Source organism: Chiloscyllium punctatum, chromosome 52 (assembly GCF_047496795.1).
Source record: "Chiloscyllium punctatum isolate Juve2018m chromosome 52, sChiPun1.3, whole genome shotgun sequence".
Lineage (NCBI taxonomy): Eukaryota > Metazoa > Chordata > Chondrichthyes > Orectolobiformes > Hemiscylliidae > Chiloscyllium > Chiloscyllium punctatum.
Window position 1 is genome coordinate 13,322,610 of NC_092790.1, and position 23,623 is coordinate 13,346,232.

At 43.4% G+C, this 23,623-nt stretch overlaps 2 long non-coding RNA genes across 2 annotated transcripts in view; one reads left to right on the forward strand and one right to left on the reverse strand.

The window, feature by feature from the left end:
- LOC140470765 (uncharacterized) overlaps nt 1-23,621 on the reverse strand; it is a 186,550-nt gene extending 162,929 nt beyond the window's left edge. The window contains exon 1 of the long non-coding RNA XR_011956660.1: nt 23,466-23,621. This is a non-coding gene — a long non-coding RNA (uncharacterized lncRNA). The remainder of the gene's footprint in view (nt 1-23,465) is intronic.
- The window catches only part of LOC140470791 (uncharacterized), a 212,184-nt gene that overhangs the window by 120,445 nt on the left and 68,116 nt on the right, over nt 1-23,623 (forward strand). The window lies entirely within an intron of this gene.

Consider the following 23,623-nt stretch of genomic DNA (forward strand, 5'->3'; position numbering starts at 1 on the left):
CACCTTAGGTAACGTGAAAGGTAGGCCTTATCTTCCTAAGAATAAGGAATGCTTAGCCAGCAAAGTTCTGGGGACACAAAATGGTTTCTCAACCGGATTTGGAAAACGGCTTCCAGGCAAACCATGTCAACTTTCCCAACAGTAACCCTCATGATGTTGAGAATGGGAAGAGAGTGGGGGCAGTGATGGTAACCTTCAGGATGTTGATAGTGGAGTGGAGGTGGGGACAGTGATTGTAACCCTGAGGATGTTGATCATGGGAAGAGGGTGGGGACAGTGACAGTAACCCCCAGGATGTTGATAGTGCAGCGGGGTAGGGACAGCGATGGTAACACCATTGAACATCGAGAGGCCATGGTTGGATGATGTCCCATTTGACCATCCATAGTTAACACAAATCTTTCAAAGTGTAGATTTTACAACATAAAGGGACTTTGCGATGATGTGAAATCTCACTTGTTTTATTTCTCCTTTCCATCAATTATTATCCTGTCATTGAAGGTAACATTGTGACAAAAGAGACAATTTCAGCGTCCGATCGGTTATTTCCTCTTTGTCTTGTTTTGTTCCAGTTCCTGTTGCTAGGGTTTTCCTCACCCCCAGAGCCAATAACACAGAGTTTCTGATTGGGAGTTGTCTCATTCCAGAGTGTGTACTGAGCCGAGGTACTGGACCCTACTTTCAATGGTACTTTCAACAGAAAGCCTTAAACAATGCTAGTGGGAATTACAACTCTAGCTCAGACAGGACAGAATGCCATGGAATCCTTCCAGTCCCAATACCAAGGCCGGTACCAGTGTCTCGTGATCAACAGGGGTCCCAGTGAAATAATATTTAATGTGACCAGTAATTCCATCTGCCTCACGGTGCTAGGTAATCCATTCTTCATCCAAGATCCGTGCTTGTTCTTCACTGGGGTGCAGCTGAAGACTTGACATGAACACCCAGAAAATTGCCTCAGACTCAGCAGGTCTGGCAGCATCTGTGGAGATAGACAGAATTAATGTCGCAAGTTATAAACGCAGAAAGTGCTGGAAAACCTCTGCAGGTCGGCAGCAGCTGTATGTGAGAGAGAGAGAGACAGAGAGAGAGAGAGAGAGAGAGACCCTGCCACAATTGGACAGGGTGAGACCACACACTGGAGACCTGTGTGCAGTTTGGCGTTTTCTTATCTGAGGAAGGACATTGTGCCTATGGAGGGAGTATATCAAAGGTTACCCAGAGCGATTCCTGGGATAGCAGGATTGACGGGTGGAGAGAGACTGGAGTCACTGTCTAAAGGAGACGTGACAAGACTGAGATGGGGAAAAATGTCTTTACCCAGAGAGTGGGGAGCCTATGGAATTCTCTGGCACAAAAAGTAGTCAAGGCTAGAACACTGAATGTTGTTCAGGAAGAAGTTAGGTGGAGTTCTTTGGGGCGAAAGGGAGAGCACGGGGAAGCACAGGACAAAGTTGGGTGATCAGTCATGATCCCATTGAATGGGCTGAGCAGGCTGGAGGGGTCAAACGGCCTCCCCCCGATGATATTTTCAATGTTTCTCTGTGAATGGCCTAGTTACCGCTGATAGGTGGATGACACAGGGAAGTTTTGCCTCGATATATCTCATCAGTGAAAATGAGGGACAATAATTTCTAGTCAACGATTTAGAGAGGGTGGATGCAGAGTGATCTTTTGAGTTTAGCATCGAATAGTCAGACTTGGATTGGTGGGATGTTGTTATTGAGAGAGGCTGCACAGAAACAGTGATGCCATTGCAATGGTGAGAGTTTGGAATGACATTCACAGACACAAGGGTTTCCCTCCAAATGGACGGGTGGTGGCAGGGGGTCAGGGGAACAGGGAACAGGAAACACTGGAGTTGATGTTTGCTGAAAGAATGATGTTATTGACAAGAAATCCCTCTCTGAATCCAGCACAGGAACACAGCGCTGAGATGACAGTACTGATTGTCCCAATGTTTCTGTCCTTTCTCTCATCACATTGCTTCCAATTAAACTCCAGAACAGGAAACAAGGTAGATGAGACACTCCGACAGGTAACACTGGTGATCCTGCTCCACTTGGGTTTCAAACTAATGTTGCTCACGTAGAGCGTATGAGGGTGTACTTATGAGAGAGTATAAGTGGGAGGGTGTTTGGGTGACAGTATGAAGGTGTGCATGTGTGTGTGAGAGAGAGAGACACACACACACACATTCTCATTGACACTCACACATACTTTTACATGCACGCACATACTACTCACTTCTGCAGTGCACCTTGTCAACAACACTTGAGAAGCCGAACACCATCCAGGACAACACAGCCCCTGCTTGATTGGCACCACACCATCCACTCTCTCCACCACCCGTGCTTAGTAGCAGCAGTGTGTACCATCGGAGATTCACTGCAGACATTCACCAAAGGTTCTCAGGTAGCACCTTCCAAACCCACAACCACTTCCACCTCGAAGGGCAAGGACAGCAGATACATGAGAATACCACCTCCTGCAAGTTTCCCCCTCAGCCACTCACCATCCCAACTTGGAAATATATTAGCTGTTCATTTAGTGTTGCTGGGTCAACATCCTGGAATTCCCTCTCTAATGGTATTGTGGGTCTACCTACAGCACAGGGACTGCAGTGGTTCAAGAAGGCAGCTCACTACCTCCTTCTCAAGGGGCCGAGGGATGGATAATAAATTCACGGCCCAGCCAGTGATTTTTCACCATCCACAAGTTAATTTAAAAACAAATAATAAAACACGGTGTAGGAACGTGCTTTGTGAGGATGTGGGCAGGCTGAACAAGTGGCAGACGAAATTACTTGGGGAGATAAACAATGCAATGTGTTGTGTTCAGAGGAATGGTCAGCCCAGATATAAACTAAACATTAAAATTGGAATAATTGTTGCTTGCGCATCAGTCAAAGAATCCAGATTCATTTGCTAGCAGGTGAAGCTGAATATTTACAGTAAAACTTTCCCATGTTCTTTCTCTCTTCTTTTCTCCAGCTGATTCTTCCAACAGTTCCCGGTGACACAGGTAAGTTATTGAGGTGGTTAGCAACTTTGAACAGTATTCAAACACTGTCCGAATGGTCTAAAAATCACTCTGGGGTGCAAACTCAGCAATTTTACATTTGTTAGACAAATTGGAGCAAATGGACCCATTGTGTCTAACTTGTTTGCAAATCTAAAGCACAACAGTTCAAATCGAGGACACAATCTCAATTTCCATTAGACACTGAACTGAATGTTGGTCAGTCCCAGTAGTGGTGAGGGTATCCATTGTAGTCAGAAGAAGAATTGAAAAAGGCCATTTGTCACCTGAATGGGAGAGAAATTTCAAATTGTTTTGGTGCAAAGGGATGAGGATGTTCTTGTGCATGAATTTCAAAGTAGTGTACAGCTAGAGCGGGTCATAAAGGAGAGCATTTATTGCGAAAGGAATGGAGTATGAAACTAGGGAAGTGTTACTGCAACTGGACAATGTGGGTTTCCACATCCGGACTACTGCAGTTAGTTCTGGTCCCCTTACTTGAGGAGGGATGTATTTGAATTGGGGGGACTTCAGAGGAGATTCACTGAATTGATTGACAAGATGAAAGGTTCGTCTTATGAGAACAGACTGGTACAATATTGATCTCTTTACTTGAGGACAGAGGTAGGTCAGAAGTAGTTCACTCGATCATTTCCAGAGATGGAGGGTTTGTCTTAGATGAGAGATTGAACAGTTCCTCTGGAGTTTGGAAGAGAGGAGATCTAACTGAGGGTTTTAAGATGCTAAAGGGAATATTGGCAAAGGAGATGGAGAGAGGATGTTTGCTCATGCGTGAGAATCTAGAATGAGAGGTTATCATTTCAGGATGTGGGACTGGGCAGATTGAAAACAGAGATGAGGAGGAATGAATTCTCTCAAATGAGGAGGGTATCGTACTTCAATGGGAACACCCCACTCCATTTCCTACCACCCAACTCACTGCATCAATTGGAGGAGGAGACAGACAGATTGATCATCAGTGATGGGTCAAAGGGTGTGTTTGCAGGAAAGTGGAGTTGAGGCTGAGATGGGATCAGCTGCGATCGTATGGAATAGTGGAGCAGGTTCCTGATGGGCCAAATGGACTCAACCTGATCCGAGCCTGCATGTTCTTGTTTGTTAGTAGCAAGGAAATGAATCAAATCTACTAGGAGGGAGAAAACGAAATTTGACTTAACAAAATAGGTTTTAATAGGTGAACATTCAAATAGAGACAACAGTGATTCAACATAAGTTTGGTGAAAGAAATAGAAAGACAATACAAAGTAGGGGGGTAAAATTCTAAAGGGGGTGCAGGAACAGAGGGGGCTGGGGTTATATGTTCACAGATCAGTGAAGGTGGCATAATGGGGAGAGCAGTTAATATAACACAAAGCATCCTCTGCTTTACTAGAAGGGGTTTAAGAATCAAAGAACAGGAGGTGATGTTGAACTTGTACAAGATACTGGTGGACCTCAGCTGGAGTGTCAGTGAGAGACAGAGTGATAACTGGTAGGTGGTAGTTTAACCTGAGTGTTACCATGTGTCTCACAAGGGGAGGAGTGGAGAAGGACTGTCCTTCATGGTGACCTCAGGCAGTGAGAGATTCAAACCCACGCTGTTGATGTTACTCCACATTGCAAACCAGCCATCCAGCCAATTGAGCTAACCCAATACCCAAAACAAAATAGACAGCAGAAAAGAAATTAATTCCAATGACAGCACAAACATTGAATGGGGAAGATTAGATCATATTGGAGATAAGCCTTTGATCTGATGGGTATTTCTTTGTATGTGTGTAACACCTCACCTTCACAAGTAACAGTAGTTGAATTTAGAAATACATTTGACAAAGGGAGTTGGTCTTCTATTACCCAGGCTGGTTCTGTTCTGTTCTGGACACCTTATTTAAGGAAGGCTGTTCAGACGCTGCAGACGGTGTGAAGGAGATTTATGAAAATGATACCAACGATGAGGGATTTCAGATAGAGGGAAAGGTTCAGGAGATTGAGCTTATTCTCTTTCAAGCAGAGAAGATGAAATGTTGACCTTATTGAGATGTTGAAAGTTATCGACAATTCTGACGGGGGAAAGAAAGTTGTTGCTCCTCACTCATTGGTCAATTAGTAATTGGCTGGTCAGAATTTCAAGATTCAGTGAGAGAGTGAGATGAGGAGAAACTTATTTGGATTGTTGGGTTTGGAATGTGCTGCTTTAGGGTGTGGTGGAGGCAGATTTCATAGGAGGCTCGAAAAGAGAGCTGGATAGAAATTTGAAAGGGATGATGGTAGAGGGCTACGGAGATAGGGCTAGAGAGTGGGACTAGCTGGATGGCCCCTTCAGGAGCTGGTACAGACATGAATGGCCTCCTACTGTGCAGTAACATTTTGTGATTCTGTGAACGTAGAAGTTCTGACCACATTCTGGACAATTCCAAGAGGTCATTCCTTGGGACCATGGCTCAGTGACCTTGTTGCCAGGGGTTTTCATACGTGAACAGCAGCAAATTGTTGTCGTGAGCGGGATTGGAACTTATATGGGTCATGGTCTGGACATATTTCACTTCAAGGGAGGCGATGGGAAATCGAGTCAATTCGATTGAATGGTGAGTATGAATCTGTGAGCTGTTGATCTTACACTGTCACGTTTTGGAATCTGTCTGATTGGGAAGATCCGCAAAAACAAATCTCTTCCTGGAAACATGGGAGGGAAGTTTGGGTTGTTTCCTTTACAACAGAGAAGGTTGATGGGGGAGGTGGACATGACAGAGGTGTGTAAGATTGGTAGTGTGTAGGGCAAAAAACCCTAGGGTTTCAGGTACACAATTCTTTGCATTTTGTGTCACAGGTAAACAGGGTGTTTGAGAAGGTGTTTAGATCACTTGCCTCCATTGTTCACACAATTGAATATCGGAGTTCGGACACCCAGTTGTGGTTATACAGGACACTCGTGAAGCATATTCTGGTGTATTGTGTCCAGTTCTGGTTGCCCTGTTGGAAGAAGGACATTATTAAGTTGGAGAGGATTCAGAAAAGGTATACCAGAATGTTGTTGGGAATGGAGCGTCTGAGTTATAAGGAATGGGACGATTTTCACTGGAGGGTAGAAGTTTGAGGGATATAGAAGTTTATGAAATCATGATAGTCATCCATGAGGTGAATGGCAGGTGTCTTTTCCCGAGGGTGGGGGAACTTCAAGACCAGGTGACACATTTTTCAGGTGAGAGGAGAAACATTTTTAAAAATGACATGGGGGCAACATTTCATTGACAGAGAGTGGTTCATGTGTGGTTGAACTTTTAGAGGAAGTGGCAGGTATGAGGTCCGTTACAGTGTTTAAAAGACATTTAAGTAAGTCCAAGAATAGGAAGGGTTTGGAGGGATATGGGCCAAGTGCAAGCAAGTGGGACTAGTTTTGTTTGAGATTATGGATGGCATGGAGTAGTTGGACTGAAGGGTCTGTCTCCTTGCTGTGTGATTCTGACTCTGTTATGAGGGACATGGATAGGTGGACAGGAAGCAGCTGTTTCCCTTAGTCGAACGATCAGTAACAAGGGGGCATTATTTTCAAGTGAAGGGCAAGAGGCTTAAGGAGGGATTTGAGGATTGTTTCCCCCAGAAGATGGGGGTTTTGGAATGTGTGAAAATACAACACTTGGACTTGCAGTTTCTATTTGAAATCACTAATTGCTCTGGTGTGTGAAAGTGACACTTTGTAACTGCAGGGGTTCCAAGATTTATTAATGTGGAATATTCATATAAAGGAGTAGGAGGAGGCCATTCAGCCCCTTGACCCGGTTCCACCATTTAATGAGGAGGAGTTTCTTCAGCCAGACAGTGGGAAATCTGTGGAAAACATTACTGCAGACGGCTGTCATTATGTCTTTAAGACAGAGGTTCTTGATCAGTAGAGAGAAGGCAAGAGAATGAGGTTAAGAAACATATCAGCCATGATGGAATGGTGGAGCAGACTTGATGGGCTGAATGGTTGCTATATCATATGGTGTTGGTTACTAAGTGACGAAGCGACTGTGATGCATCACACAGTTTAGTCCCTAAGATTCAGAGCTTTCTGAGCATGTGCTATGAGTCACCCACACTAAAATGTGTTCAGGCAGCTGGACAACCAACACAACATATGGGCTAGAAGCCTTCAAAACCCTGCTTCCTCTATTCTATACAGCTGTGGCTGATCTCATCTCCAATTTCCTGCCCTCGCTCCCTTTCACCCCTCACTGATCAATAATCTGTTGGTCCCCTTCTTCAATATATTCAGTGTCCCCATATGCCCCCACACACTGAGGGGTGAATTTCCAGAGATTCCCATCTCGTCTCCCTTGGAGAGAAGCCTTTCCTCACCATCTCTGTTTTCAATCTGTCCCACCCCATTCTCCTGAAACAATGATCCTCTCATTCTAAACTGTCCCACTTAAGGATACATACACTGTCTGTCTCCTTTGTCAATCTCACCCACTTTAGCGTCCTATATCCCTCAGTTGCCTCTCCCCTCATTCCTCTAAACTCCAAAGAGTATTGGCCTAAACTGCTCAATCTCTTATTCAACAACAAACTCCTTATCTCTGAACATGAAATGTACAAAATCATGTTACAGTTAGATGGTATCTTGGATGTGAAATACACATCTCAAAGTGAGTTAGTCATAGTTTCCAAGAGGTCTACAGCCCAGAAAAAGACCCATCGGACCACCAAATCTGTGCTGGTCAGAAAAACCACCTCACTGTTCCCTAATCCTATTTCCCCAGTACTTGGCCCCATAACCTTGGTGTCACGAGTGCACATCTAAATCCTCCTGCAACGTGATGACGGTTTCTGCCTCTCCCTCACTTCCAGGCAGTGAGTTCCAGATTCCCCACCACCCTCTTTTTGAATAAGATTTTCTTCTCATCCCCTCAAAACCTCCTGACCCTTACCTTCAATCTGTGCCCCTTGCCCCACCTTCGTCAAGGGGGGAACGTTTCTTCCTGCCTACCCTATTTTCACCCCTCATCTTTTTATACATCCCTCTCTTTCAATCCACTCTGCTGTAAGGACAATAACCCCAGTCTGTCGTATCTCTCTCCATCACTGAAACTCTCCAGCCCCCAAGACAATATGTGATAAATCTCCCTGTGCATACTCTCCCAGTTCATTTAGATATGTACTGTTGGTAAAATGTCTTCTATTTACAGCTTACTGAAATCCTGCATCAGGAAGGAAACACATAAGCTATTTTGCAGTGAAAAGAAAGGCAGTTAATTTTTAATCAGCAAATTTATATTTTTAGCAGGTGATTAATGTAAAGTCACCATTGTCTCATTAGAGAGAGGGAGAAAGGGGTGTGGGGGGAGAAAGAGAAAAAGCAACAACTGTTTTATGGTTTAACCTGAGGGTCACCACATCTAAGGCACAGGGAATGATTATTCACAGCAACCTCAACCAGAGCAGCAATTGAACCGCATGCTGTCAGCGTGACTATACATTGTAAGCCAACTGTAGAATCAACTGAGCTAACCAACCTCTACATGGCCAGTGGCAAAAGCTTTGGGTGGCACAGTGGCTCAGTGGTTAGCATTGCTGCTTCACAGCGCCAGGGCCCCAGCAACAATTCCAGCTGCGGATGACTGTCTTTTGGGAGTTCACACATTCTCCCCTTCTTTGCCTGGGTTTTCTCCGGGTGCTCCGGTTTCCCCCCACAGTCCAAAGATGTGCGGTTTAGATGGATTGGCCATGCGAAGTTGCCAATAGTGTGTGAGGGTTATACAGGCTAGGAGGGTTTGTCATGGGAAATGCAGGGTTACAGTGATAGGGTTGGGTGGTGTGTCCTGTGGGATGCTATTCAGAGGATCATTATGGACCTGATGGGCTGAAAGGCCTGTTTCCACACTGATGATGATGTGCAGGTTAGGGGGATTGGCCATGGTTAATGCAGGGTTATGGGAGTAGGGTTAGGGTCTGGGTGGGATGTTCTTCCCTGGATTGGCATAGACTGGATGGGCTGAATGGTCTTTTCGCACACCGTATGGATTTTGGTGACATTGATGTTTAGCTCAATGATGTGGGGCAATGTATTCTGGTCTCAATTTTGATGAGATTCACAATTTTTGATGTGTTTCTGAAATAATGTGCAAGCAAAATCCTATGTTTTCAGCTCCCCAGGGTGTGTCCTGGAGACGTGAATTTGTTCCTGCTCTGTGAATTGATACTGTCAATATTAATCTGTACTTGTCAATTTCTCCTATATCAATACGTTAATGCAGTTACAAATCTATGCCCCTCAATCTCTGCCTTGTCAATATGTGAACTTAAATATAGATTTCTACCTGTCAGATCCTGTTTGATGAATGTGAATAGTGCAGGTACTAAAAAGTATGTGAGACTCTGCTCTGTGAATATGCGTGTTGTTGTCAGAGTGTACTTGTCAGATTATGCTGTGTGAATCTGGGAGTGTAGTTATCATTCTGTTCCCGTCAGTTTTAGCTTAGTGAATGAGAGTGTAGTTATTAATCTTTCCCTGACAGTTACTGCAATGCGAGTGCAGTATCACACTAACAGTGTCGTCATCATTTGTTTGTCTATTTCTGCAACATGAGTTTGTAGTTATCAGCCTGTACTTATCAAGTTCCACTCTTGTGTATCAAAGTGGAAGCTAGTAATATTCTCTGTGTCTATGTGATACATTCTGTGATATTTGTTATGAGGGTGTTGAGACTGGAGGTAAAAACAATGACTGCAGATGCTGGAAACCAGATTCTGGATTAGTGGTGCTGGAACAGCAGTTCAGGCAGCATGCAAGTAGCTTCGAAATCGACGTTTTGGGCAAAAGCCCTTCATAATGTTGAGACTGGATCTTAATTTTTACCACATTTTCTGATTTTTTTTTAGTTGACTCTCAGTCTGTCGGGGTGTATGGGGGAGAGAGGAGAAAGGGTGATGGCAGAAGGGAAACTGCTTTATTCTGAGAACCATTCTGAATTATGGTCACACATTTCCTGTTTGGGGAGAGAGTCTGGGATCTGTGGTATCACTGAGACATTTAGTTTTAATTTGTACCCAGACATTGTTGGTGTTTACTTTGTGAAAGAGAGTTTTATTCTACATGTCAGTCCATTTCTGTCTGATAATTTTCATACCAATATGCAACACAACAGCATGTCATCTCCTTTCTCATCAAAATCAGTGTCACTGATATAGTACAGCTCAGAAGCAGACTACTCAGCCTATTGTGTCTGTACTGGGACATCCTGTTATGCATCAGTTCTGCAGTAATTGTTGGGAATGTGAACTTCATCCACTCATTGTCAGCGTCAAAATGGAAAGGACAATTCGGCATCAGTTCTGCTGTCATCTGACTTTTAATAACTATAGTGCTAGTTTTGATATATTTCCCATAGTCTTAATCACAGAACATTGGTCAGATCTCATTTGTGTTTAGTTCTGGGCACTTTTTTTAAGGGAGGATTCTCAAGCTCTGGAGAGAGTTCATTGGAGATTTACTTGATCTCGTTCTTTTATGTTCAGTTGTGGGTTTGTGTAGCATAAACTCTGCAAATAAACTCTTTTGAATGATGCTTAATTGTATTGCATTTCAGTCCCAGATTATTGTTACATTGTGTGTGCATGCCTGGAAGTAGATTTTATCAGGCGCTGCTCGGCACTGCATATCCTCAGCTGTGATAAGTGATGTTGAGAGTCAATACGTATCTGGAAATAATTCAGGCCTAATTTTATTCTTTTCTTTTCAGCATTCAGTGGCTGAGTGAGAGTGAGCTTGCTCTTGTGCTGCCACTCTGTAACTCAGTTCATGTCTCCTGTAATGAATGGGAAGCAGCCAAAGTTCTTTAATTGTTAGTGCCTGTAGGAATCCCGTGTAGTGAACATGTAACACACTGCAACAGAAAGGATTCTGTGCTGCTCTTCAGCGTCAAGGTAGGAAACACAATGAACCTTTTGTAACTTGTATAATGCAGAATCTAACAGCAGTATTGATACAAAATGTTCGTCTTCAGAATGCCATTAGTTTTGTTTCAGTGCATATTGATGTACTTTTCTGAACACTGCTGAACTAACAATCAGTGTAAACTGAATCCATTTGCAACTAAGTGACAAACCATTCAACTGCATTGGACCTGACATAATGTTCCTTGTACAGAAAAGACAATTGGCTAATTAACTTTTTTTCTGATGTAGACAGAACATTACCCTGCTCTGTAGTATGATGTACCATTAACAGTACTCTTAGAGTCATAGAGATGTACAGCATGAAAACAGACCCTTCAGTCCAACCCGTCCACGCCGACCAGATATCCCAACCCAATCTAGTCCCACCTGCACTTGGCCCATATCCCTCCAACCCCTTCCTATTCATATACACATCCAATCCATGCCCCTCATAATTTTGTAAACCTCTGAGGTCACCCCTCATAGAGGTTTACAAAATTATGAGGGGCATGGATAGGATAAATAGACAAAGTCTTTTCCCTGGGGTTGTGTTACTCTATAGTAGGAAGGAGGAATGGAAAAGGATTTTTATTTTTTGTCACGCAGTACAGAATACGTAAATTATCAAATTCAATTTATGGAATAATCAACACTGTTCAACTCTGCTTGAAAATAAAATGAGCAGTTTTACAAACCTACTAATTTTGGCCTTTTCTTTCCCTTTCTCCACTGCTTTGAAGGGTGGTTGTTAGATTCCACTGATGAATTGTGAAATTGCAGCCAGATTTCACGCTTTGTGATACATCCTCGGGAAGGATAGGACGAATGCAGAGCTCTTTGTAGATAATTGCAACTAATTTTGAAAGTAGTACATAATTATCTTTAAAAAAAGGTTTGCTCGCTGAGCTGCAAGGTTCATTTCCAGGCGTTTCGTTATCCTAATAGGTAACATCTTCATTGGGCCTCAGGCAAAGCACTGCTGAAAGTTCCTGCTTTCTATTTATATGTTTGGGCTTCTTTGGGTTGGTGATGCCATTTCCTGTGGTGAAGTCACTTCCTGTTCCTTTTCTCAGGGAGTGGCAGGAAAAAGGAAGAAAACACACAATACACAAGGAAAGAAAGTACTGGAAAGACGAAATAAAAATTAAAACATTGTTATCCTACCTGCAGACAAAGGACACTTGACAGTCATTCTAAATCGAAGAGACTATATTGAAAATGCAAATGCACTACTTACAGATACCAATACTTACTAACAAATGGCGATAGACCTGACTCCACAACTGGAGAACTGAATCACAGCCCTACTCAAAAAACTCCAGAAATCTGGAGAAATAAATAAGACAGACTTCCAAAAAGTGAAACATAGAACATAGAACATAGAAGAATACAGCGCAGTACAGGCCCTTCGGCCCTCGATGTTGCGCCGATCAAAGCCCACCTAACCTACACTAACCCACTATCCTCCATATACCTATCCAATGCCCGCTTAAATACCCATAAAGAGGGAGAGTCCACCACTGCTACTGGCAGGGCATTCCATGAACTTACGACTCGCTGAGTGAAGAACCTACCCCTAACATCAGTCCTATATCTACCCCCCCTTAATTTAAAGCTATGCCCCCTTGTAATAGCTGACGCCATACGTGGAAAAAGGTTCTCACTGTCAACCCTATCAAACCCCCAATCATCTTGTACACCTCTATCAAGTCACCCCTAAACCTTCTTTTCTCCAATGAAAACAACCCCAAGGGCCTCAGCCTTTCCTCATAGGATCTTCCTACCATACCAGGCAACATCCTGGTAAACTTCCTCTGCACCCGTTCCAGTGCCTCTACATCCTTCCTATAGTATGGCGACCAAAACTGCACACAATATTCCAGATGCGGCCGCACCAGAGTCTTGTACAACTGCAGCATGACCTCAGGACTCTGGAACTCAATTCCTCTACCACTAAAAGCCAGTACGCCATATGCCTTCTTCACTGCACTATTTACCTGGGTGGCAACTTTCAGAGATCTGTGTACATGGACACCAAGATCCCTCTGCTCTTCCATACTACCAAGTATCCGACCATTAGCCCAGTACCCCATCTTTTTGTTACTCTTACCAAAGTGAATCACCTCACACTTAGCTACATTGAACTCCATTTGCCACCTTTCTGCCCAGCTCTGCAGCTTCTCTATATCCCGCTGTAACCTGACACATCCTTCCTCACTGTCTACAACTCCTCCGACTTTCGTATCATCCGCAAACTTGCTCACCCAACCTTCTAACCCTTCCTCCAGGTCATTTATAAAAATGACAAACAGCAATGGTCCCAAAACAGATCCTTGCGGAACACCGCTAGTGACGGCACTCCAAGATGAACCTTTGCCATCAAGTACTCCCCTCTGTCTTCTTCCAGCCAGCCAATTCCTAATCCAAACCTCCAACTCACCCTCAATGTCATATCTCTGTATTTTCTGCAGTAGCCTACCATGGGGGACCTTATCAAACGCCTTACTAAAATCCATATATACCACATCTACCGCTTTCCCCTCATCTACCTCCTTAGTCACCTTCTCAAAGAATTCAGTATGGTTTGTGAGGCACGACCTGCCACAAGACTTTACCCACAACAGAAGTGAGACTCACTGGCCAGATGAATTCAACACACCACGATTCTACGGATTACCCAACATTCACAAACCTAGTAGGGTAATGAAATGTCTGGAAATGATCCTTGCAGCTCAGTGAGCAAACCTACAACCAAAACCTCAACCTGAGTTACAAATCTTCTCAAAACTTGCTAATGGCAGACGAGTTTAATCTGGCAAAGTGTAAGATGCTGGACTTTGGGAGATCAAATGTTAAGGAAAGGTATACAGTAAATGGCTGGACTCTGAAAGTAATTGATGTACAGAAGGATCTTGGGGATCAAGTCTATAGCTTCCTGAAAGTGGCCATGCAAGTAGATAGGGTGGCATCTGGAGGAAGGTGTCTGGCATGCCTGCCTTATTTGTTGGGGAATTGAGTACAAGAGTCAGGATGTCATTCTGCAGCTTTATAAGACTTTGGTTAGGTCATACTTAGAGTATTGTGACAAAAGATTAATTCTGTCCTTCTCATTTCCTGATCGCTGACATGTTTCCTTCAATATCTGTACTCACGATCTACTTCATATATAGTTGTTCAAACTAACAGCATCGTCTATTTGTTCACCTCTATTATAATGTGAAAAGTATGCTTACTAAAGTTCAGAACCCATGAGGACAGCCTTGAATCGGGACCTTTGGTTCCTGTCACACTACACACTCACACGCACACACTCTCTCATCCACACACATCCCCACATACACCCATGCATACAATTTGCCACACAGACTCATACACACATTTTATCAAGCGTGCACACACACATTCGCAGATGCAGTCATGCGTGCACACACACACACACACATGTCTATGGGGTGAATATGCTTTTGCAGATACACTCTATTTTGCTCAAAAAGAGCACAACCTGCAGGCAGTCAATTGAGGTAGTTCTTTATAAATTCCCACTTTGGTAATAGAACTATCTGACTCAAGATTGGGACACAGACAGACTCTAACCTCACACCTTTAATACATTGTCTGAGTTGAGATGTCACCCTTTTTAAAATAAAACCTGAAGTCATCTTGAGAATGGGACATAAATGTATTTATCGGATGTATGTATTAATTAACTGAAACCTGCAATCCATTCTAAAGGATGAAAGACTTAACAATCCAGATTTATTCAATATATAATTTCAGATGCATAACATTGTAACCTTTAGCTATAAATTCTGTGTCTCGTGATCCGGTTTCACAGCTACCTGATAAAGGAGCAGCGCTGTGAAAGCTAGCACTTCCAAATGAACCTGCTGGACTATAATCTAATGTTGCATGATTTTTCAATTATGGTCGCCATATTACAGGTGGGACGTGGAGGGTGGTTCGATGTTCAGATTTAGTGCAGTGTATATTTCGGATGAGGATTCTTTTCAAATTTATTGGAACTGAGTAGTATGTATTGAGAATATAGATTAAAAAATATTAACTTCTATTTCCTTGGTGTTTGACTCTTGGTTTGAACATATCTCTCTGGGAATGGAGCTCAATGTGAACCTGACTCAATCCACTCTGTGACTGTGGAAAGGATGTTCTTCGCTCTGACAGCAGTAACATACGTGCTGTGTGTTCGAAGCAGTTGGTCACACTTGGCTCTGTACCGAGGGAATATTACATTGTCCTGGTCCTTTAGTACTTGCCTGAAGGAAGACACATCAGTTGTGATTGGCAACATCAATGTAACACTCAGTTAATGATCATGATGATTTTTTTGTTTAACGGCAGCAATTTAAACAAAACCACGGGTCTGATTCCACTCCTGCTCTGAGCTGCTCCTTGTCCATTTTTTCTTAAAATTCTCATAAGAGTTGAGTGAGATTCAGAAACTAAACAACACCCATACAGCTCCATGAATGGGGCCACCTGATGCAAGTGGGTATGTGGATATGTGAGTTTAGTTATTGATCGATACCTGTCAGTTCCTGTTTGGTGAATGTGTGGGTGTAGTTATCAAACTGTAACTTTCTGTCTATGGTAAATACATTTACATATTCACACAGCAGGGACTGACTGGGTCTGATTGATAACTAGAGAATCATAAAAAGAACACAACATGGGTGGCATTCAGCCCATCTTGTCCATGCTAAAGCCAACACACCCAGGTGCCCTTTCTCAACCCACTTTCCTGCTACAGCCTGCAACCATGCAGTTTACAACACTTGAGGTGCAGTTCCAGGGAATTTTTGTTTAAAAAAAATTAGGGTCTCTGTCTGCAACACCAAATTAGGCAGCGAATTCCAGATACCCACCATTCTCTGCATGAACAACATTTTCCTCATCCAATCCCACAGCCACTTAGCTTGAATCTGTGATCCCTGGTTTTTGAACTCTCTGCGAAAGGAAATAGGTTCCTCTTGTCTATTCTAATGTCTCCCTCTCACGAGTTAGTTAAAAATCACTCAACACCAGGTTAGAGTTCAACAGGCTTATTTGGAACTGCACGTTTTCAGAGTGCTGCTCCTTCATCACCAAGCTCACTATTTGGTGTTGTAGACCCCCTGTACCCATGAGGGATATGTTCCAGGACCTATGGAGGAAGCCCAAAACTGTAGACAGGTGTGAACCCATTAATTTAAATGGAAATATACCTTCCCGGCAGCCTCCTGGTCCTTGGTTCCGGAAAATTCCCTTTTATATGCTCGGACGACAGTAAACCGCAGGTCAGTGAAATTGGGATAACCCGACCTGGGATACGGGGGCCACCCTGTATTCCTTAATCATGGCACCACTGTTCCAAGGAACACAACCCCAACCTCTCCAATGTCTCCTGATAGCCACAATTCACCAGCCCTGGCAACATTCTAATAAATCTCCTCTGCACTCTCTCCAGAGAAATGACGTCCTTCTTGTGATGTGGTGACCCGACTGCACACAATACTCCTGTTGTAGCCACCTGTGTCTCATACATTTTCATTGTTATTTCCCTACATTTCTGTTCCATCCCTCTGCCAGTCGAGGAGAGCATTCCATACAACCCTATCCACTTTAGGAACCTGTGCACTTGCACACCAAGATCTCTGACTTATCCTGTCCCCTCAGTATATTCCCATATATTGTCTGACTTCCCAAAATGCATTCCCTGACACTTGTGGGTGGCACGGTGGCACAGTGGTTAGTACTGCTGCCTCACAGCGCCAGAGATCCGGGTTCAATTCCCGCTTCAGGGGACTGTGTGGAGTTTGCACATTCTCCCCGTGTCTGCGTGGGTTTCCTCCGGGTGCTCCGGTTTCCTCCCACAGTCCAAAAATGTGCAGGTTAGGTGAATTGGCCATGCTAAATTGCCTGTCGTGTTAGGTGAAGGGGTAAATGTAGGGGAATACGTCTGGGTGGTTTGCGCTTCGGCGGGTCGGTGTGGACTTGTTGGGCCGAAGGGCCTGTTTCCACACTGTAACTAATCTAATCTAAACTAATCTAATCAAATTTATCAGAACTCCATCTGCCACTTTCCTGCCCACTCCACCAAACCATCGATATAGTTTTGGAGCTTACAGCTATCCTCTATACCGCCAATTTTTGTGTCATCTGCAAATTTCACAAATCTGCCCACCATATCATTAATGTATAGAACAAATGGCAGCGGTTCCAACACTGAGCCATGCAGACTACTGCTTGTAACAGCTTTCCATTCACAATGGCCACCATTGACCATTATCCTTTCTTTCCTGTGACTGAGCCAACTCTGGATCCAATTCAACATATTACCCTGTATCCCATGGTCGTTTACTTCTTGGACCAGTCTGCTGTGACGATGCTGCTCCTTTAACAAGCTTGTAAAAGACACAGGCTCCAAAAAGTGAGAGTTGATGGGTTTTAGGGCTATTCTGATTATAGCTGACAGGCAAAGCCTCAGACAAAAAGTTACCACATTTTAAAAAAGTGGCTCAGTTTTCCCAGGTTTGATTTGATTTTTGGCTGTCTGGCTATTGATTGAAAGCAGTCAGGCAGTTGAAAAAGCTGCTGAACCCAAAGAAGCCGGTCCATGCTGGTACTCTCTCCCTGACATCTCTCTTGTAAGACCGTGTGTTTGATTTTACCTTTTGTGCCAAGGGTGTTGATGGGGATTGTATTAAATTTTGGAAACACCATCATTAAGTTGATATAATCTGTTGGGTTTTTGAATTTGTTAAGTTATTCAATATTCTGTTCTCTTTTGTGTATCATTTAGTAATTTTGGAAATCAATACTGGTTTGTTTAAAACTACATTGTTTGACCAGCTGCATCCCTCCTGGAATATCTTTGTTACACCCACTTAAAACAACTAGCAAATTTAGGGTCTGGGTTACTTTCTTGAAATTTTTGAAGGGGGTCTGGCCTTTTCCGTAACAGGCTGGGGCTGTTTGCAGAGTTTTGTTTTGTGGTTCTGATTTGGGATTCGGGTTGCTGGACTCTGAGATAGTGAGTGGTAAGTCTTAGCGTCTTTTGTTCTGGTGGTAAATTTAATTGGTTTTAACAGTGCTTGGAAAAAGGGAGGACTGCAGATGCTGGAGATCAGAGACTAGAGTGTGGTGCTGAAAAAGCACAGCAGGTCAGGCAGCATCTGAGGAGTAGGAGAATCAATGTTTTGGGCATCAGCCCGTCATCAAGAAACAGTGTTTGGGATAGCAATGGCTCAGAGAGTCATCAAGAGCTTTCTGGGGGTGGAAGAAGTGACTTCAGAATTTTGAAAAAAGGGATTAATGCCAAGCTGCCGGAATTAGCAGACCAGCTGGAGCTCAACCTGCCTCCTTCCATGAGGAAAAGGGCGATAATGAGAGTAATAGCTCAAATTTAAATTTGCTGGAAACGCCATCAGAATCTTTAGGGATGGCTAACATTCAATTGATAATGAAACAACTCGAGTTAGAGGCAAAAGTCAAGGAATGGACAACAGAAACAAAACAGTTTGAAGTACGATTAAAAGCAGAAAAGAAGGAGAAGGGAGAGAAAAGGGGAGAGAGGAAAGGAATAAATAGGGAGTTTGAACTTTGGAAATTGGCACTTAGACAGGAGTTAAAAAATTCACTTCCCGAAGTAATGAGAATTTATGTGGAAGAGCAGAGAGTTAAAACAGCAAGACTGGCATCGGAAATGGCTGAGGATTGAGTTGATCAACAAAACAAAGTTGCGCTTACAACATCAATTTCAATCCATGAGGGAAAATAATTGTGGATAAGAGAAATTCTCACCTGGAATGGGAAAAGTAGATCTCTATGAAGATGATATGGATGATTTACCATGGTAAAAAGGAAACCCTTGAAAGGGAAAACGAAGTGAAAAAGCTCTTGTGTTTTCACTGCAATAAAGTAGGCCACATGAAATCGGTGTTGATGGGTTGGGAAAAGCACTGAGGAGCCGGATGTAGGAAAACAGGATAAGTCGGGAAATTTTTTTGGAATGGTAACAGAAAGCTCTGTGGAGACGAGAAAACTGCACCAGAATGTACAAACTGGCCCAGATCTTCTTAAACCATACACCATGAAGGTAAAGTTTAGTCGCATAGACCAGGAGCAGCAGGTGAAGAGGTTCCAATATTAAGAAATACAAGGATTCTCTCAATCTGCGATGCTAAAAGATGAGGATATATGTACCTCTGAAGGACTATTGCCAGAAAAGGTATGAGTAAGTGCTACGAGCTAGTGAGAGCAGGAATAGGAGGATAGAGCAGCTGAGGAGCTGGTGTATGGGAGAAGGATTGACATATTTGGATCATTGGTGTCTCTTTTGGGGTAGAAGTGATCTATACCAGAAGGATGGATTGCACCTAAATTGGAAGGGACTAATATACTGGCAAGAATATTTGCTAGAGCTGTTCGGGAGGATTTACTCAGGTGGGGGTTGAGGTTGGGACCCAGGGAGATAGTGACGGAAGAGATCAGGCTGAGACTGGGATACAGTTGAGAGCAGAAGCGAGTCAAACAGTCAGGGCAAGTAGGGACAAGGAGGACTAATAAATTAAACTGCATTTATTTCAATACAAAGGGCCTAATAGGGAGGGCAGATGAACTCAGGACATGGTTAGGAACATGGGACGAGGATATCATAGCAATTACAGAAACATGGCTCAGGGATAGGTAGGACTGGCAGGTTAATGTTCCAGGATACAAATGCTACAGGAAGGACAGAAAGGGAGGCAAGAGAGCAGGGGGGTGGCATTTGTGATAAGGGATAGCATTACAGCTGTGCTGAGAGAGAATAATCCCGGAAATACGTCCAGGGAAGTTATTTGGGTGAAACTGAGAAATAAGAAAGGGATGATAACCTTATTGGGATTGTATTATAGGCCCCTTAGTAGACAGAGGGAAATTGAGAAACAAATTTTGTGAGCAGTTCTCAGATATCTGTAAAGATAATAGGGTGGTTATGGTAGGGGGATTTTAACTTTCCAAACATCGACTGGGACTGCTATCGTGTTAAAGGTTTAGATGGAGAGGAATTTATGAAGTGTGTACAAGACAATTTTCTGATTCAGTATGTGAATGTACCTATGAGAGAAGGTGCTAAACTTGACCTACTCTTGGGAAATAAAGCAGCGCAGGTGACTGAGGTGTCAGTGGAGGAACACTTTGGGGCCAGTGACCATAATTCTATTAGATTTAAAATAGTGATGGAAAAGGATAGACCAGATCAAAACGTTGAAGTTCTAAATTGGAGAAAGGCCAATTTTGATGATCTTAGGCAAGAACTTTTGAAAGCTGATTGAGGGCAGATGTTCGCACGTAAAGGGATGGCTGGAAAATGGGAAGCCTTCAGAAATGAGATAACTAGAATCCAGAGAAAGTATATTCCTACTTGGGTGAAAAGAAAGGCTTGTAGGTATAGGAAATGCTGGATGACTAAAGAAATTGAGGGTTTGGTTAAGTAAAAGAAGGAAGCATATGTCAGGTATAGACAGGATAGATTGATTGAATCCTTAGAGTATAAAGGAAGTAGAAGTATACTTAAGAGGCAAATCAGGAGGCTAAAAAGGGAACATAGATAGCTTTGGCAAATAGAATTAAGGAAAATCCAAAGGGTCTTTACAAGTACCTTAAGGACAAAAGAGTAACTAGGGAGAGAATAGGGCCCCTTCAAAGATCAGCAAGGCAGCTTTTGTGTGGAGCCGCAGAAATGGGGGAGATACGAAATGAGTATTTTGCACCAGTATTTACTGTGGAAAAGGATATGGAAGATACAAACTGTAGGGAAATAGATGGTGACATCTTACGAAATGTCCATATTACAGAGGAGGAAGTGCTGGATGTCTTGAAACGGGTAAAGGTGGATAAATCTCCAGGACCTAATCAGGTGTACCCTAGAACTCTGTGGGAAGCTAGAGAAGTGATTGCTGGGCCTCTTGCTGAGATATTTTTATCACCAATAGTCACGATGAGGTGCCGGAAGAGTGAACGTTGGCTAACGTGGTGCCACTGTTTAAAAAGGGTGGTAAGGACAAGCCAGGGAACTGTAGGCCAGTGAGCCTGACGTCGGTGGTGGGCAAGTTGTTGGAGGGAATCCTGAGGGACAGGATGTAATTTTATTTGGAAAGGTAAGGACTGATTAGGGATAGTCAACATGGCTTCGTGCGTGGGAAATTATGTCTCACAAACTTGATTGAGTTTTTTTAAAGAAGTAACAAAGAGGATTGATGAGGGCAGAGCAGTAGATGTGATCTATATGGACTTCAGTAAGGCATTCGATAAGGTTCCTCATGGGAGACTGATTAGCAAGGTAATATCTCATGGAATACAGGGAGAACTAGCCATTTGGATACAGAAATGGCTCAAAAGTAGGAGACAGAGGGTGGTGGTGGAGGGTTGTTTTTCAGACTGGAAGCCTGTGACCAGTGGAGTGCCATAAGTATTGGTGCTGAATCCTCTACGTTTTGTCATTTATACAAATGATTTGGATGTTAGCATAAGAGGTACAGTTAGTAAGTTTGCAGATGACACCAAAATTGGAGGTGTAGTGGACAGTGAAGAAGGTTACCTCAGATTACAACTGGATCTTGACCAGATGGGCCAATGGCTTGAGAAGAGGCAGATGGAGTTTAACTCAGATAAATGCGAAGTGCTGCATTTTGGGAAATAAAATCTTAGCAGGAGTTGTACACTTAACGATAGGGTCCAAGGGAGTGTTGCTGAACAAAGAGACCTTGGAGTGCAGGTTCATAGCTCTTTGAAAGTGGAGTCGCAGGTCGGATAGTGAAGTTTGATATGCTTTCCTTTACTGATCAGAGTATTGAGTACAGGAATTGGGAGGTCATGTTGCGGCTGTACAGGACATCGGTTAGGCCACTGTTGGAATATTGCATGCAATTCTGGTCTCCTTCCAAACGGAAAGATGTTATGAAACCTGAAAGGGTTCAGAAAAGATTTACAAGGATGCTGCAAGGGTTGGAGGATTTGAGCTATAGGGAGAGGCTGAATAGGCTGGAGTTGTTTTTCCTGGAGTGTCGGAGGCTGAGGTTTACAAAATTATGAGGGGCATGGATAGGTTAAATAGGCAAAGTCTTTTCCCTGGGTTCAGGGAGTCCAGAACTAGAGGGCATAGGTTTAGGGTGAGAGGGAAAAAGATATAAAAGCGACCTACGGAGCAACGTTTTCACACAGGGTGGTATGTGTATGGAATGAGCTGCCAGAGGAAGTGGTGGAAGTTGATACAATTGCAACATTTAAGAGCCATTTGGATGGGTATATGAATAGGAAGGGTTTGGAGGGATATGGATTGGGTGCTGGCAGGTGGGACTAGATTGGGTTGGGATATCTGGTCAGTATGGATGGGTTGGACCAAAGTTTCTGTTTCTATGCTGTACATCTTTATGACTCTATAATGGGAATTCACATTGAAACAAGAAAGACTCGGTTGTAAGAGATGAGGTGAGAGTGTCCAGTGAAGAGTGGAGGAGTCATAGTAGAAGTACTGCACAAACGTTCAGCTCCAGGAATACAATTTGTTCTTGCTAATGATGTTGCGGATTCACCGGAAAGAGTGCCACCGGACTGTGGTTGAAAAGCCAGTGGAAATTCAGGCAACTGAACTATTGCAGGACACATATCCTGGGATTTTTCGTGACTGTGTGGAAAGAAGGTCACAAAGTCACCAGTTGAAACAGGAAAGATCAAAGAGTACAGATAAAGTTGAAGTGAAATTAGCAGAGACCCTGTTTGATCAGATGGCTGAAACAAACCAGAACAGATTGATGAACAAAGCAGACACCTTTAGCTCAGGTAAGTTAACTTAGTTACAGCAGAAAGATGAACATTTCAAGCAATTGTATCAAAAGGCATATACAAAAAGCATCCGAATGTTTCCCTGAATGTTGTTATTTTTAAAATAATGTCTGAATGAGGAAATGGAGACGATCACATATTGAGGCAGATGAGAGATGGGCAGAAGTTTATCAAGTTCTATTGTCAGTAGGTTCCAGAAAGGAGGTGTTGTGAGGAGCGCATGATCTACCTGCATAGATTGTATGTTTGGAATTCACATTATTTAACTGTCATCTCTGTACGTGACAACTATTCAGTCGAGGATTAATTCTGTCCTTCTCAGTCACAGATAAACTCCATGTAAATATTCTTCATCTGGGTTGGAGGATTTGAGCTATAGACACAGGCTGAATAGGCTGGAACAGATTTCCCTTGGAGAGTGACTTTATAGAAGTTTATAACATCATGAGGCACATGGAGAATTGGTGCAGGCTGGTAAAATTGCAACATTTAAAAGGCCTCCCTCAGCAGGCCCACACACAGCCCGAGAAAGGCCTCTTTCTTCCCCCCAGCCCGCTCATTTCGAAGTTCCGGCACCAGTTCCTGCTCCGCTCGGCCTCTTACAAACAGCCCCCGGTTCTCCCTGAACTCACCCCGAATCAATCCCGGTCTCGCAGCCCCCTCTGTGTCCCAGGTTCCCATCCCGATGTGCGGCTGGAAGGAGCCTGCTGATCTCTCCATTGCGGTCTGTTTCAAACAAACCTCTTGTACTCACTGAGTAAATGCTCCTCAATGGCAGCGCTGGCGGGAGGGCCTCACGTATGCGCTCCTCTACTCAGGAACAGTCAGCTTTGGGGAGAAAAGGTTCAGTCCCAGATAGAGT